The 16,954-nt window shown below is 38.7% G+C and overlaps 1 long non-coding RNA gene across 10 annotated transcripts in view; it reads right to left on the bottom strand.

Annotated features, from left to right (window-relative positions):
- LOC311520992 overlaps positions 1–12,285 on the bottom strand; it is a 157,502-nt gene extending 145,217 nt beyond the window's left edge. For all 10 annotated transcript variants that reach the window (XR_014711744.1, XR_014711745.1, XR_014711746.1 and 7 more), the window contains exon 1: positions 12,183–12,285. This is a non-coding gene — a long non-coding RNA (uncharacterized lncRNA). The remainder of the gene's footprint in view (positions 1–12,182) is intronic.
- Between the last annotated feature and the right edge of the window lie 4,669 nt (positions 12,286–16,954).

Here is a 16,954-nt window from a genome sequence, read left to right as displayed (position 1 = left end):
AGCGGGAAACCACACCGCCTCCCTTAGTCCTTACATGGCCCCTTGGGGAATCAGTCAGGTCGCATGTGTCCTGGCTCAAGCTGTCGGGCAGGGGGCTGATCATACACAGGTAATAATTAATAGATAACTAGTCCAGGCCCTGGGTCAGGGCGGGGCAGTAAAGAGTCATAGCTCAGGCCCTTAGGCAGGGGCTGAGCAAACACAGGGAACAATTGGCAGTTAATAAGCCCAGTCCTTGGGTCAGGGAGGGGCAGTAAAGAGTCACAGCTCAGGCCCTCAGGCAGGGGCTGAGCAAACACAGGTGAAGAGCACACTCAGGCTTCAGGCACAGAGTGGCCTAGGAGAGGGGGAGACTGCCACCCACGCATTGGGACGCAGGCCCTCCCACTCCACTGCGTCCCAGCCCGGGGCCCTAGGAGCAGCCAAAAGGCCCACTGCTGAGTCAGTGGGGATCCTGGCCGCAACACACTGACATTGTTGGGTTGGCTGCCCCCAGGCTACTTCCCAACTCCCCCTCTGGAGGTACCTGGGTCAAGGTGGCGTCCTCAGGGGGGTTGATCACCATTGGATCCTCAGGGTAGCTGGCGAGAGGTAGGCTCAGCAACTCTCCCACACACTGGTCCACATCTAGTATTGGCTGGTCAGGCCAGTCTCCAGGTCTGCCGCTGCTTGCTGGAGTCTCCCCAGCAGGAGCTGGGCCAGAGGTGTCTGGCTGCTCCAGCAGCTGCCTCTCAAGGGAGCTCCAGGGTTGAGCTCTTATACTTCCTGTCCAACCTCTGACCCTCTGTGGGGCGGGCTTGGAGTGCTCTGGCTCCACCCACTCTGGTGTCTGGTGGAGCTCGTCCCACTCCGGGGCACCGCGGAACCACACCGCCTCCCTACATAGATGCAAATCTTGTTTGCTCATGCCAAATTGTGAGTATGGTGCTGGAGACTACTTTTGAAAATTTCATCCCAAAAGTCTTCAGCCAAGGAACAAAGATTTTAAGCGCAATGAGAAAATGATCAATTTAACTGCTTTTAAATTGTGGGAACATAATAGCTTGTCACAGTCTCACCGCTAGGTATTTATAAGACGTCTATCACATTTGTATTTGGGTTTGTTTGTTTAATTTGAATAAATGACTTCATGGAATTTAAAATAATGAGATAAAAGCATACCTATGAATAACAATCTATTGGCAAGTGACAAAACAGCAGCATTTTCCAAAATCCTGAATTGCTACACCACTTTGTCCCATTCCTAGGGATCTCACATAACTCTCACTTGCACATCTATATTATTCTTTGAAAAAGGAAGATATTCTTCCCAGAACACATCTGTCATTCATTTTATAAACCCTATGTGCAAATGAAGCACTTTCAGTTATGTCAACATAACAAGCCCATCTCTGAAAACAAAGGAAAAATTGCCAGCTAGTGTATCTGGATAATTTTGAATTAAAAAATAACCAAGTTAATTCATTTAGAAATGTAGCTACTGTTCATGTTCATTACTTCTTTTTGACAAAAATATCATGTTTTTAGCATAATAGTTTAAGGTGAAGCATGGGTTATTTTGCATAGCAAGAACAAAATATGGTGTACCTGGCAGTGTGTATGAAACGAAGCCCCACACAAAGAACAGAACACATCCACCACAAAGTTGCTATTTGATCAGAATCATTTGGGTTTAACATTTGCTGATTCAAGATTTCAATGGGCCCTGGAACACCATAAACCATTATATAGGAGGCCTTTAAATTTAATTTATATGGGAGGTACTAAGAGTGTCATTAATTTACACCGAATCAATATTTTCTCTCTCTCTCTCTGTGTATATAGATATGTATATTTGAGTGTATATTCTGCCACTCCATTCTATCGGCACAGAGCCCTGATTGCAGTAGAATCGATATCATTCTGCTGTGAAGAGAGGGTAGAAGGATTTGGGAAGCCTAAATGGGGAGAGGCGGAGGCGGATATAATGTCTCTGGCAAACCCAGCATGTCATACACCACCATTCTGTAGCGTCCGTAATTTGCAGCAGGGGCCAATTGATTTGCAGTAGTGCCAGCCCATCATCTACGCCCCTCCTGGAAAAAGGGGCATAACAGTTGCTGAGGCTACAGTTGTAGCCCCACAATGGCTATACTATTGCTGTTTAGCGTGGTGTCAGAGGATTTCCTCCCACAGCTCCATCAGATCTCCGCAGGGCATAGTTCTTATCTGGTTGTTGGGACTGGATTTTCCCCAGAATGCACATCTATTAATATTTCAATATATGAAACATTATGGTGGCTCTGAATCATGTTGGCTGTTACATACTTCAGTGAATGGGTCACCACCTCCCTACCTCCCTATTTTTTTTAGAAGCCAGAACTTCAAAAGAGGAGAAATTAAATGCAAAAAGCTTGTTAGATTTAAACTGTGAGTGTGTGATAAACAGATAAAAGCAAGGAAGTACTGGCTGCTGCATCATTATTGAACCCATGTGGTATGCGGTGCAACATTTACTATCTAAGAGGTGATCGAAGACCACTGCACCTAAGCACAACAAAGAAGGCCCAGAGAAGAGCATTAATAATGATGATTAGAGACATGATGATTCTTACTGCAATGAGACACTACAAAGATGGCTTACTTAACCTTGCTAATAGAAAGAAAGGGCCATGACTGACTAAGGTAAAATCAGGAAGGGTGTAGTAGAAAACTGATCAGCTACTTCTTTATGCTCTCTCCCACAGTGCAAGTCCAAGAAGGTAATCTAAATGAAAAAGAAAGGTGGCAAATGTAAAACAAATACAATGAAATCTTCTTTGTGCAATGTATTACAGTCAAACTGTGAATTCAAAATGTATTACAGTCAAACTGTTAGAGGTCATCACAAAAATAATTCAACAGGATTTTTCAAAGGATTGGCTCATTTTATAATCTTTTAACATTTGCTCTTATGCAGGTGAAGAGAATGATACAAGGGAAATCAGACCTCAAATGTGTCAGGCAATAAGCTGATTGCCTGCAGGCGTTAGGCAGGAATTTTATCCCCATATCATTACTCAATTGGTAAGATGCATTATGGTGGGTGCGGTACAGCATTTCTCTGAGGCATCAGGTATTACTGGCCACTGTCAGAGGCAGGATACTACACTCAGCAGACCAAGGAACAATTAGCATCATGATTTGAATGTTACTTAGTTTTGCGATATGCTCTTTCTGAAGAGATAACATAATCACACCACAACTCAGAACTTAATCGGACTGCTTGACATCCTCAAGCTCTTTCAGTGGTATGTTAAAATGCAAAGGATGGAACACACCTCTCTAAGATAGTCCTGACCAAAGTAAAGCCATAGTACGCATACCAACTTAAGAATACATCACAGATACCATTTTAAAACCTAATTTCATTGACTTGAGGACAACTGGGGTAAAATTAGTCAAACCCAATGAGGGAGTCACTACAAAGATGTGTTTATCTTTCCAGTATGATACTGTCTGTATTTGAAATACCTCAGCTCTGAGAGCATGCCTACTGTCAGAGTCTATTGACAACACCCTTAATCACCAGGTTCCCTGCATTTCTGTGCTTCACTCCCTCTCTCTGGTATTTTTAATATATTTTGCTTCATCTTTCAACTCACCCACAAAGCTGTCAATTTTCTGAAATGCTCCTGTCTCTCTCTGTATGTCTACATTTTGGATGATATCTAGATAACTCAAATGAAAGGTATATCATCCCATTGTAAAATTGAGAATAATCAGGTTAGCCAGCCCATTTTTATACATTTTAAAGTTGTTTTTAAAAGTTAATTTTATCTGTGTACTGTGCTACAATTAACTTCTCTGGATAGTGAATGGCAGCACTGATGGCCTGGGGAAGCAATCTACAGTCTTTATGGAGCACTGGTCTTCTAGTCCGGATCCTGGAATTCTTGGTATTTCATTAAACAGAATTTTTAACCTCCTTTGCACTTCACTTACCCTATTTTTTTTTTTAACATTTCCGCTATCTGTCCCACAAACGTAGTCTCTTAATGTATTGCCAGAAATATAACCCATGATTTCTGGGATAAGTATATATAAGCTGTAGATGAATGACAGTGGATTAAAACTTTTCCCCTAGCAGGTTCTTTGCTGAAAGGATGTTGCAAGTCTATCCCACAGCCTGCAGCAAAGTTGAATGCCTGTAAAAGGCAGAGGGACTACCTGGGTTTTAGGCAGTATGGTACAAAGACCATCAAAAAGATTAATTTTTTTTTCTCCAGCCAGGCACACTATGTTTCACCTGTTTTTTCTATTAGGTGGGGTGATGCCTGCTGGTAAGTCTTCCCCATGGAGATTTCCATTAGTTAAACACAAGACCCCAAGAGAACCTGCAGGTGTCAGCTCACTTCCAGTCCCTGAAGATTAGCATTCAGGCTTCAGTTTGTAAACCTCTTTGTTAAGCAAACACTGCAGTGAGCAGAGCCCTCCTACAGAGGCTGAGTAGTTCTCTCGTTTATGGCATTGTAAACCAGGCTGGGTGCACAACACTTTCTGAAAATGAGGACCCTTCAACATGTGTCCAACTGGACACCCAAAAACTGAGGCATCCCGAATCAGTAATCAATTCTGAAAATTTAGGCCCATTTGTTTTCCCCTGTTTATTTTCCCCTCCATTTAGAGACATGTACGTGGAAAGAGCATATCAATTTTTAAGAGTTCACCAGCACCTATTTATTATTCTCCTCTTTGTCTCAATACCTTCGTTTGGGAGATCACAATTGGATACTGTTGAAATTATTGTAATGTCACAAAGGGCATATTATGATTTCAGGTGTGGAACACAGAGAGCGCATAGATTAACACTTGAGACTCAAAGATCGACTTTCCATATAGCTGGCTCTAGTAATTTAGAGCTGAATTCTGAAGGTGCTGACTTCAGTTTCAGGTGGTCATTCACCACCTCTCAGAACTTAGTCCATAATGAGGAAATAAATATACCAAGTAAAGGCAGAAATATTTTTCAAAGTTACCCACGGAGCCTCATCTGCTTTTTAAAGAATTACACTGGATGATTAAGAGTATCAAGGGAAGGACAGATTTTTCATTAAAACCATTGGAAATCAGAAGAAACTTTTGGCAAACTCTGTATCATATTGTGTAGCAATTTTTTGAATATCTGTAGGAAAATCTGCAGAATTATTTTAAAGTAAATGCACTCAGTCAGCTATGAAAACACTAGCAAATTATTTAGTACAGATTTGTATCCATACTTAATAGCTTTACATAAAGTTGACTTGTCACGCTTTTATTTATATATATAAAATCTCCTTCCACATCTCCATGAAATCTTTCATTTCCCCCTTGAAATCTACCTTTGCCTCCTGCCCACCGCCCCACACCCCTACCCCACCACCCCCACAAAGATCTTTCAGGCAACTTAGAATCATCTTTTTTAGTTCTTCTCCCTACTGGATTATGTGGAAGAAACAAACTCTAATCTTTCAGAGAGCATTCAGTTACATGTATCTTTTTAATACAATGCTAAGTGCATAGAATGACTTTTCAAATGGACACAGTGAATAAAGCATTAGGGGGTTTCTATTAGAGAAAGCAGCTGGGAAATAGTTAATGCTGACATTTAAAATTGTCATTTTTTCAGCCTTCAGAGTTAGTGCCTCAGCAAGGTGAATGGCGGGAGGTTCATGCTTCTCTGAGAGTTATTGTTTCATTTTGTTTGTCTCCGTAGCTGGGAACAGAGCACTGCATTCATTCACTGTCAGAGGGATAAAATCTCAATTTGTATCGGTAGAAACTTTTCCTAATCAAACTTTACATTATTCAAAACACACTGAAATCCACAGAGAACCTTAAATTCATGGTGAGATGGGAATTCTGGTAGTAGTATGTATTTCCAGTGGCCCTATTTATTTGTTGCACATTGAAGAAAGAGATTGGCAGAAACTGTACCATACCTCTTTTCAATTATATCAAATATGTGTGTACCAGTAATGTGACACTATATACAAAATACCTGTGAAGGGTCTCTTGTATTGACATATACCTCATTTTCTTAAAGAGGGTGCCATATAAGTACTGAGATAGACAGATTAGATAGATTTATATGGCTACAAGAAGAATGGTTAATTATGTGGTTTAAATGTCTCCACATTTATTCACTGCATGCACCATCGTGTCATATACTCTGTAATCATGTAAAGGCATATTAGACTACATTTTGAAAGTACTGTGGGGGTAATTACATGCACAAATCCCAGAAATAATGAAATTTATTAAAAGCTTGCCTCACGGCTTTGAAAATATACCACATTATGCCATACACATCAAGGGGCTACTCCTTTAATTTCTCGGTGACTTTATCCTCCTTCCCATGCAAAATCAGATTCCCTCTAGGGCACTTTTTTGTGAATAAACACAATGCTGTGTTTCACCTGTGGAGTTTGCTATGTGGTCAGGAGATTTCTATCCTTTATGGAGCTTGTAATCTGGGTGTTCATGAGGGAGAGAGAGTCTCTAGGTTTTGGGCTGTTTCATGCTCAGTGAGGACGACTTAGTTTCACACACAAATATATGCCCAGATTCAAACATGTTTGATGACATACTTACCATATTGAGCTCAGTATATGTATCTGTACTGGGACCCAACCCTGCATCTAGTGAAGTGAAGTGAGTTTTGTGCATACTTGAGTCTAGGATCAGGCCCTTCATAACGATCTATTAAGGGATAAGTCACTGCTCTGTACTAGAGACGTTACCACATTGCACTAAACAAATTACAGACAATAGCACAACTGCAAAAAAAGACTCATAAAATCCTATATTGAAATAATTATAATACTTACCATTTGTCTAGCACTTCACAGCTTCAAAGTGATGCACAAACATTAATTAATTACTCACAACACTCAGTGAGGGCACACTTCTGTTGCTGTGTAATATACAATAAGGTGATTCCCTCCAACTGGGAAACCCATGAAAAGGTCTCTGGGTAGAAAAGGTCTCTGGGTAGGTCTCAGTGAATATCCCCTCACAGAAATCCCCTTCACTTGTAAATCACCCTGGTGGACTGATACCTCCCATTTGGGAAACACCACCAGCTTCCCCTCAAATCTGGTGGTTCCCTGGGGATCTGCAGGACACCTGTTCCTCCACACTATCTCTGGGTCCCCAGCAGCCCCAGCTACCTGGCAGCATGGCTTCATTGAAGCTGAACTACCCTACCTCCCCACAGCTTCAGCTGCCCCTCAGGATCTCTGTGGTGGTCTACATATGAAAGTTACATATAGCCTGAAGCTGTATGATCTTTTCTCACTACATTTCCATAAGACCGGAGGGAAGATGATGTGCACCCCATCGTGCCACCCACTTTTCTTCCCAGTCTCCTCCCCCATTATGGGCTTCACACAATATGGGGAAGAATTTGCAGTGGCTGGGGGATAGGGAAAAGTGCTGTGAGGGCAGCTGAGCCCCTGTTCCATAAGGAATGAGGGGTGAATATTAGCACACAGAGAGCCCCCACTCTGTATGGATCTAGAGAATGCAATCTGGCCCAAATGTAGGAAAGTATAATTCTCCCCATTGCACACCCAAAGAAAACAGATACAAGGAGTTGAAATGATATGTCCAAGACCTCACAACTAGCTCTTGGCCAAGCCAGGAATGAAATGCTGGACTTCCTAAATTCAAATTCCTCTAGATCACAGCCTCCCAGATTTACAAAGGTAGGTCGATATTTGGCCACATGGAGAAATAAAAATATGATTCAAATAAATGTTTTAAATGCCCTGTGAAAATGAAAAGACAATTTCCCTAATTTTTTTAAAGCAGGTTATGTAAATGACCAATCACTGTAAACCCTTTCTAGGTTTAAAGTGCTCTGCTCTCTTTTCTTTCTCTTTTTCCATGGCAGAAAACATGGTTATTCCACAAATGTAGCAATCTATATCTTTTGTTCTTGCAGAATCATGTCAATACACACTTCAAATATATTTGAATACGTCCTGCTCTCCTCCTGAGAAGAAAAGCTCTTAAAAAATGTAAGCTGTTGATATTTAGAGAAACAGTAATTCTATAGGGCTGATCAGCCATGCAATTCTGGATATGCTAACAACTCATTCATTATGTTAAAATGTTTCCCTCCATTATAGCTATTTTTCTACTGCTAATAATCTGTCAGCACTTTCATTCTATATCCTGATTATCAGCAGTTTGCTGCAAAATATCTTCAAAAGTACCAAAATTTTGGATGTTGTCAGAAGAAAACAGAAAATTTTGCACAAGATTAAATGGATTAAAGCAGGCAGTATAAAGTAATGTGTAAGTGGTTTGAAAAAAATGCTTGGTAGGTGTCAGTGGGTTGAATTTGTTTTGGAACTCATAAAGAGTAAAATACACCCAAGCTGCACATATTATAAAGGCTATATGTTATCTCAACGGCTCTAGGACATGTCCAGAGTAACTACACAATCTTTGCTTTTTGTCACTAGAAATGCTAGAAAAATGTAAGGGTTGATTACCCTCTCACTTTCACCAATGTAAATCAGGATTAATTCCACTGAGGTCAAAGGAATTAAACTGGTAGAAAATCAGTGTGAATGAGAGGAGAATCAGGCTCCTATGTTTATACTTTTTGCTTTATGCCATTATTTTCTTTTTAGGGACCAATCCTAAAATCCTCAGACAGGCACAGTTGAACTCAATGGGAGCTGTGCCTGGTTAAAGGTTATCCCCAAAGGGGGGAAAATGGAGTTTTGCCCTTTTTTGCTTCTTTAAAATTTGTAAATAAAGCCTGAATGTTTGTTTGTTCCCTCCCTTGCTCAGTGACACCTTTTTTTTTTGCATCAGAAGTCCAAACCTTATCTACTCCTTTCCTCTTGTATGATTCTATGGTCAGTTGGAGAACTAGCAGGAGGAATAGGCCACCCCAGATACCAAGCTAACAAAAGCTGAGATGGGAGCAGTTTCTATTCAGACTGTTTAAAACTCTTTTCTGTTTCTGTTAATACCTGTTTAACTAAAATGCTACCTAAACAGTAGGAAGAAAAAATGTATGTTAATGAGCCAGCTCCCTGACAAATTAAGCATTGAGAGAGCTCACAATACACATTGAAACCTCCAGCCGTAACTGTTAAAGACACTTCTCAAGAATTCTTTTCATGAAAAAAATATTCTGTCAGAGACATGAGGACTGGCACTCATTCATCTCTGTTCCCCAGTATAAAAGGACTGGACCTAAAGACAAAAGGCCTTATTCATGCCAGGAATACACTGTAAGTTTAGCTCTCCCTCACCCTTTTTTTTCCATTTTGGAATTTTGTGATTATATTTCAAAGCACTACAGAAAACCCTTACACTGTTTGCAAGCATGTGGTAGACAGTTATATTTTAGATATACTTCAAAATTACCCCACATGGAAGGGGTAGGGCTACCCTCTGCTGCACTGATATTCAAGGTTGGGGAAGAGAGGTTAAAGAGACTCTTCCTCCAGAACAAGCATGCCAAATCAAATAGCTCCATAAAGTAAAGATAAATACTGAATCACAGGGCTCGCTAACTCACCAGCCAACCAAACATGCCCCCCCTGGGGTATTTGTTATTCTGCAGGAAGGGACGTGTTTATCCCCCATGCTTAGCCAGCCAGTGGGAAAGCTGCCATCAGCAGCAACCGTTAAGTAGCAAATTTTGGATGTGCACATTCGTTGTGCTCACAGATACATCAAAATATGTCCCATAAGGCACTGCCAGACCTCCTTGTGGGCACCTTACTCCTCTTTTCCAGATTATGCACCAGGTAGTGTCTTTCATTCCTTGTGCTGTGTCAAGGGCAGGGTCTGGCCCCTCTTTTGCCTCTATAAATATGATCATCAAGGGCCCAACCCTAGAGACTTACACAGTCAAAGCTCCTATTGAGGTTTACAAGAATTTTTCCTGATTAAGGACTGAAGGAGTTCATACAATAGGATGACTCATAGGAGAGAAATACTGCAATCAAGATGTTATTGAGTTATTTTTTCTCTTTTATTAATAAGGGCTGACATTTAACAGGTACTTCACACAAATACAAAGTATACAAGTACATCCTGTATACAACATTTATTAATCTGGCTCTCCTTTATAGAGTTTCTTTTATCAATATTCCAGTTCTAGTACCACCATATTCTTTTATTGAAATGTACTAAACCTACAATCTCTATTTAGTGCATTAAAGATTGCTTGGTGTTTATTACAGCTGTAAACATTTAATGGTTGAAGATTAAATGCACAGTGAACTTATTAAATCCTGCAAGATTTAATTAAATGTACTTGGCAAGAGACGGAAAATTAAAATTAGTTTTAATAATTCTGCATAATATGTAATATTTCTTGAATAGGTGCATATAATACTAAAAAAGATTTTCTATTTGCTCCTATTTTTACATTTCAAGATTTAATCCATTTCCTTTGTTTCTCTCAAATACACCCCAATCTCACCCAACACATCATGAGCTGATTTAAGGGAAAAAGGTGGAACAAACCGACACGTCAAATAATAAATCATGCCATTGGTATGGAGTGTCCCCTGTCATATATCCTTGAAATATTTCTTTAATTTCTTTAAAGAAATAACAACAGTATTTGAATTAAGAAATACTGTTACTCCAAATAAGTAAGTTAATAGCCAAACTACCTAAGGCATTTTTGCCTTTTTCTTTGATCCCACAGGTTTTGTCTTGCATTGGATTCATAGGCATGGTTGGTACCAGAATTAGAAACACTGTTCTTTATTCAGTTTCACTATCATATCATTAGAAATTATATGTGGAAGAAAACGTATCAGCTTCACATCTTCTGCATCACATTAGTGTATGTTACACTGAGTCAATGTAATGTGTACGTTTTGTAATTTAGTATTGTTAAAATCCAATCATTTAAAATTTAGAGGTTCTGTGTATAGCTTGAAGCCACATATAATCCTGTATTTTCTCCTATCCTATATGTTACATTTCATATAGTTTAATGGGAGATACATTGATTACACATACCATTTCACATGACTTTTGTATCAACTGTTATCATGCATTATGTTTCTGTTTTATTCTCTTTTTTTTTATTACAGCTTTTAAAAAGAATTAAATATGTTCAATTCTGCTTTAGATTCTGACCATCCCCAGGTCCATCACATCTGTAAGGTTTTTGGATCAGAACCATTTGTAACAAGCAAGTGTTAGCTGTGATCCTCATATCCTGAAGTAGTTAATTTTAAGTGACTAGCAAAAGCTATCCTAAAGGCATATAATTCACCTCAAATGAGGATAAAGAATAAGGAGAGATGCTATTTATTTGTACCAAATTAAATAAACAAACTATCCTCTGGTCTCTAAATTCATTGTCCTGGTTAGTCCTTTATTAATTCTCTCCTGTCTCCTCTCCTTGGAGGATGAAAAGGTTTCTCCCCCATTCCCTTTTAAATGTAATTTTAGGCAGAGTAAAAAAAAACACCTATAGATAACTTATTCAGTGAGTAATTGTTTTTTTCCAGATCATATCACTACTGAAAGAGAAGATCGTGATGGTGAGAGATCTACAGTACTGCAGTGGAATTGTGCAGACTTTAGTAGCATATTCCATATATATGCAATGGTTTCTTATTTACATGTTGCTCATGTTTATGCAAGTTAAAGACAAATACAGAGGCTGCTGCTTTCTCCAGGAATCACAGATACTGGTCAAGGCTACAAATGGCAGCCACAATCAAGCTTGTAATTTATTTTTCATGAAAAGCTAGGCGCACTAATGGATGGGTGGGGGGGAGGGGAAATCTGAGCAATTTGCTTTGAAAAGATAGCACACATTTTTCAAAAAACAAATACTGTATATTCAATTCAGCTTTAGTTGCTTTCATGCTATAGGAATTCTGCTGGTGATGAAAACGCTGTACAGCCAATCAAGCTGCGGTGCTATAGAGCCATCCGAAGTAGAAGCCTAGTGTTTAAAATAACCGTTATGAATTATTCATTAAGAGTCAATGTTTATGCAAATTACAGAAGCATGTGCCCACCTGACCACTATAGGTTAATAAAATAATAATAATAATAATAATAAAACACACACACAAAAACCAAAAGGAAAACTACCAAGCTTTAAGCATTCTCCAGAACCTATATAATCAAATGATAATACTCTTTCATTAAATGCATCAAAGAATTACAATCCTTACCTGGTTAGCTTTGTAGGGCCCTCAGATTTTCTGGATGAAATAACTGACTGTGCGTGCAACCAATAAAACTGAACTGAAAAGCTGATTAAGGGCACTTACTTAATGCAAAGCCACTCACTGAATATTCATATGATGCCTGTGTTTATGCAAATTAAAGCAAAAGAAAGCCCAAGGGGATTGGTTGCCATAGCCCACAAACACGGTGTACAGCAGAAAAATAGAGAATAGTGACAAATAAATCGTGAAATTCATAGGTTGGAAACAGCAAAGAGGAGCATAGTAAAATATTAAAAGTCTTACGTGAATTACAGTTTTAAAAGCTTCATCTAATCATATCATTTTAGGCCTATCAGGTATTTTTCTACCATGTAGTAATCTGTAATTATCATCTTTCCAAGAGATATTGTCACTAGTGTTTGTCAGCTTTATTTATCCTGTAACTATTTATGTAAGCAGAGTCCCTCAGAATATCAAGTAGGAGAAAAAAAATAATTACAACAAAAATGATAGTGTAATACATTAGGAACAAAACCCATAGGCTTGTGCTACACTTTATTAGGTCTTTCATGTGATTCTGTCTTCATGAGCAAAATGATGGTGAAGAGGAGAGTGAGTCAGTGAGAGTCTGCTAGAAATGGAATTTAGCTCTTTGGTTTCTTAATTTTGATACATAACTGCTTCATTTCAGATGCCGCCATGTTTTATATGATATAGTTAATCTTATTAGTTGCATAGACTTACTTTATTTTCTAGATCTAAAATGACTTTAAAAAGAATGAGCATTTATATTATTAAAAACCAAATATATGTGAAATGTATATACAATATGCTGTCTCATAATCAGGACAAAATGTACTCATGCAGGTTCTTAATGCAGCCATTAGTACTATTAATAATATTTTTCTGAGATATATTTTAAAATCAGAATGATTCAGTATATCAGCATTGTTATTTTCCTGATAAGCAAGTAATGTATGAAAACAGAAATCATGCCCCGCTCATATTTAATTTCTTAGAGTTTAGCTTTATCCATCTATTTCAGTCCACAACAGATTACATTTTCAATAATAGCTCCCCTTTGTAGATAACTAATTATTAATAATACCATTGTAATTGAAAGTTTTAGAAGTGTCTCAAAACTCAGTTCTGATTATTTTTCATCAAGGACCTCGAACGGAGGTTCGATAAGTACACACAGCTTTTAAGTCTCATACAATTTCTTTGGATATCTATTGGCTGATGCTAACACTTATCAGGTTTTATTTTTTATTAATTGATTCCTCAAAGATACAAATAAACACTGTTCACTGGTCTGTTGGACTTTTTTATTGTTTAGACTGGTTGTGATGAAATGCATATGTTCACATAGAGTGAAATCGTGGCCCCGCTAAAGTCAACAGGATTTTTGCCATTGACTTCATGGGGATCAGGATTTCACATCTTGTTTGTCTAAGGGCATAGTGTTTATTCCATAGGTTTCTACTTGCCTTAAATAAGGCATTTACACTTCTCCCCCATTGTGCTATCTCATATGAGAATATGTATCCTGACAAACTCGAAAAGAATTTTACATGGGAACACTTGCTGGAAGTCACAAGTCAGGAATTTAACACTTTTCTCAAACTCCAGATGCCTTTAGGAAGATTCTATCTCCATCACTTGGAATTATTCTATATGCTTTTGGATTTTTTGTAGAAATACCTATAACTAAACATTTTTTCAACAGTGAGGTAATTAACCATTGGAACAATTTAACAAGGGTCATTGTGGATTCTCCATCACTGGCAATTTTTAAATCAAGCATGGGTATTTTTCTAAAAGATCTGCCCTGGGAATTATTTTGGAGAAGGTCTATGGCCTGCGTTATAGAGGAGGTCAGACTAGATGATCACAATGGTCCCTTCTGGCCTAAGAATCTATGAATCTATAAGGAGTTCTTTTTCCTGTTAGTAGTTAAACCACTTCCCTGAACAACATAAGGACTCCTTTGCTGGTATGGGGTGTGTGTGTGCTGACATAACTATGTCAGCTATATGGTATGTTTTTTTCCACACTCCTAACTGGCACAGCTAAGTTGGCAAAATTTATAGTGTAGTCCTGGCCTTAAACGGAATGCTGGATTTTTTCCCTCTGAGGGAATTTAAGTTTAAATACATGTGTAGGCTGGCAAAGTCTTACCTTTTCAACCCCAGCTTTAGCAGAGATGTCTGTGCATGACCTGATTCTGTGAAATGATATTTCTGCACTGCAATCCTGTCAATCCCTCATCTTTCAAGAACACTAAACCAATAAAGTAAATTATTTTAAAGAATAAAGAAACAGAGAAAATCGGATCCATAAATTGAATTCTTTGTTCTGCCAATTGACTAAATGACACTTAAGTCATCTCTAAGTGCCTGGAAAAAGTAAAAGGCATTTCTTTTGTGATGCTGATGAACAATTAGGCAATTGTAAAGCATGCAATGGCAAAGTGGAAAATGCATAGTAATAATGTTTTCCACTTTCTTCTTCCCCCCATCTATTTTTATTTTTGCAACAAAATACTACAAGTGGAACGACATGGAATTTCACTCCTCCTCTAGCCTCTGGATTAATAGCAATGCTAAGCATTTACTTTGGGTGGATTTGCAGCCCCCGGCAATGTACTCTCCATGGCCAATATTCCAATGCTTCTTCATCATTCTGCTGAAAAAGAATAGTTATGTTGGCTTACTCAAGTAAGTAAAGTCAACACCTTTTATTCATGTCTGAAAACTGTCGCATCATAGCAGAACTTTCGGAAGCCTTCTCAATCTATTGTTAACTTTGTACACTCAACAGCTGATATCTCAGTGATCTGCTGGTCATCACCTACTACAGTGATTCACCACTATTCTTTCCAGAGTAACTTTTGTGGCTATTTCTATCTCAATGCATGATGACCAAAGTACTTAAGTTTGTCCCTGTTGATTTTCAAGAGAAGAGTCCTCTTCTCTCCAATACTGTTTCTAACATAAGCATCCACCTTCTTTACCATCCAAGAGATACGCAAGAGTCTTTGACAGCACCCCCTCTCAAAGGCTTCAATTTTTCCTCGTCAGCAGCATTAGTTTCCCAGGATTCACATCTATAAATTGCAATTGAAAAAAATTAAGATTTTCAGCAGTCGAATATTTGTACACTATCCTGTTATTGTTGATCATGTCACAGTATGTGAGTTTTGTTTTTGCCACATTCAGGGATAGTCCATATTCCTCACTAACTGTTGTTACAGACTCTAACATTTGTTGCATTGTATTGATGGTTGCAGCACGGAGTGTTGTATCATCAGTATATCTGAAGTTGGTTGCCACAAAAGGCAATCCCAGCATTTTCCACTTTATCAAAACCTTCTGGGGCTTGTCTGCCTCTGTGTTGACAGAATGCACCCTTGTTTAGCACCCTGCCCAGTGGAAAACCATTCACTGTCAGCTGCTACTGTTCACACCAGGGTCTGTTGTTGACAAAGACTTGATGAGGCCAATGAGATACTTTGGAATCCTCTTGTCTGCCAGTAACTTCCAGAGATGGTCATGATGGACTGTATCAAACTCTTTGGAGTAGTCAATGAAACACATAATCAATGGGTGATTATACCCCCTGAAATTTTTTAATTATATGACAGATATTCACAATTTGATCTGGGATACCTTGTATCTGTCTGAAACCAGCTTTTTGTGCGGGTAGTTCTGCATATGTCATTTGCTTTGTGTGATCCTGAATTATCCAGAGCAGCATTTAATCACTGGAGATATAAGAGGGATGGTATGATCGTTACTGCACTCTGTTATACCCCCACACACACCTTTTTTTTTGGTAAGGAAAGAAAGATTCCCTTCATCCAGTCATTCAACCAATTTCTAGTCATCCATACATCATTCCAAATTTTCCACAGGAGATCAATACTGCACTCACCAATTGCTTTAGCAATTCTGCTGCTACATTATCTACCCAGTGCTTTCCCAGGCTTCATTTTCATAATAGCAAACACCACTTCCTCTCACAGGATGGATGGTTCCCACTCCATACTCTCTTTTCTGTTGTCCTCTATTGTAAGTGGCTTTCATGAGGCACACAGATTGGCAGAGTAATCTATTCACCTATGTTTGATCATTATCTTGAGTAAGAACTCTGTCATCATGATCTTTTATTATGCTCAATCATGGGAAAAATTTTAGTAAGAAGTCCGACCACTGTGAACATACCTTTTGTATTATTACTTTCTTCATAATTCTTAAGTTCCTTCCATTTTGTCCTGATGTATTTGCTTCTGTCTCATCTAGTATGCCTTTGAATCCGTCTGCTCAATTCCTTGTATTCTCGCCTACATTCTTCAGTCTCCAAGCCACACTTTTTCACTCTGCTCCATTTTTCTCCAGCTCAAATACCTTCTCCATGGTGCAATCCGATGCCAACTTTTCAGAATATGTGCTTTTGCAGTTTTGAGCATGATTATTTTCATTTTATTCCAAAGTTCATTCAGGTTGTTCTCCTCTTCCAACTCTGACAATGCCTCATACCTGTTCTGGACAGAAGTCATGTAGTTTTTGTTGATTCTGGACAAGTCCAGACTCAATGGACCTGAAGAGTGTCTTATCTTTAAGGTTTTAATTTTATGTTTGAGGTTAAACAGTTGATGTCCTGACCCATAGTCAGAACTTGGGAAAGTCTTTGTCCATTAGACACTCAATTTCCAGCATCGCTGTATCATTATTTAATCAACGTAGTTCTTTGTCATCCTGTCAGCATCTAGA

Source organism: Lepidochelys olivacea (assembly GCF_965140295.1).
Source record: "Lepidochelys olivacea isolate rLepOli2 genome assembly, chromosome: 5".
NCBI classification, from domain to species: Eukaryota; Metazoa; Chordata; order Testudines; family Cheloniidae; genus Lepidochelys; species Lepidochelys olivacea.
The sequence above is the reverse complement of the archived record's forward strand: the minus strand, read 5'-3'. Positions and strand labels throughout refer to the sequence as shown.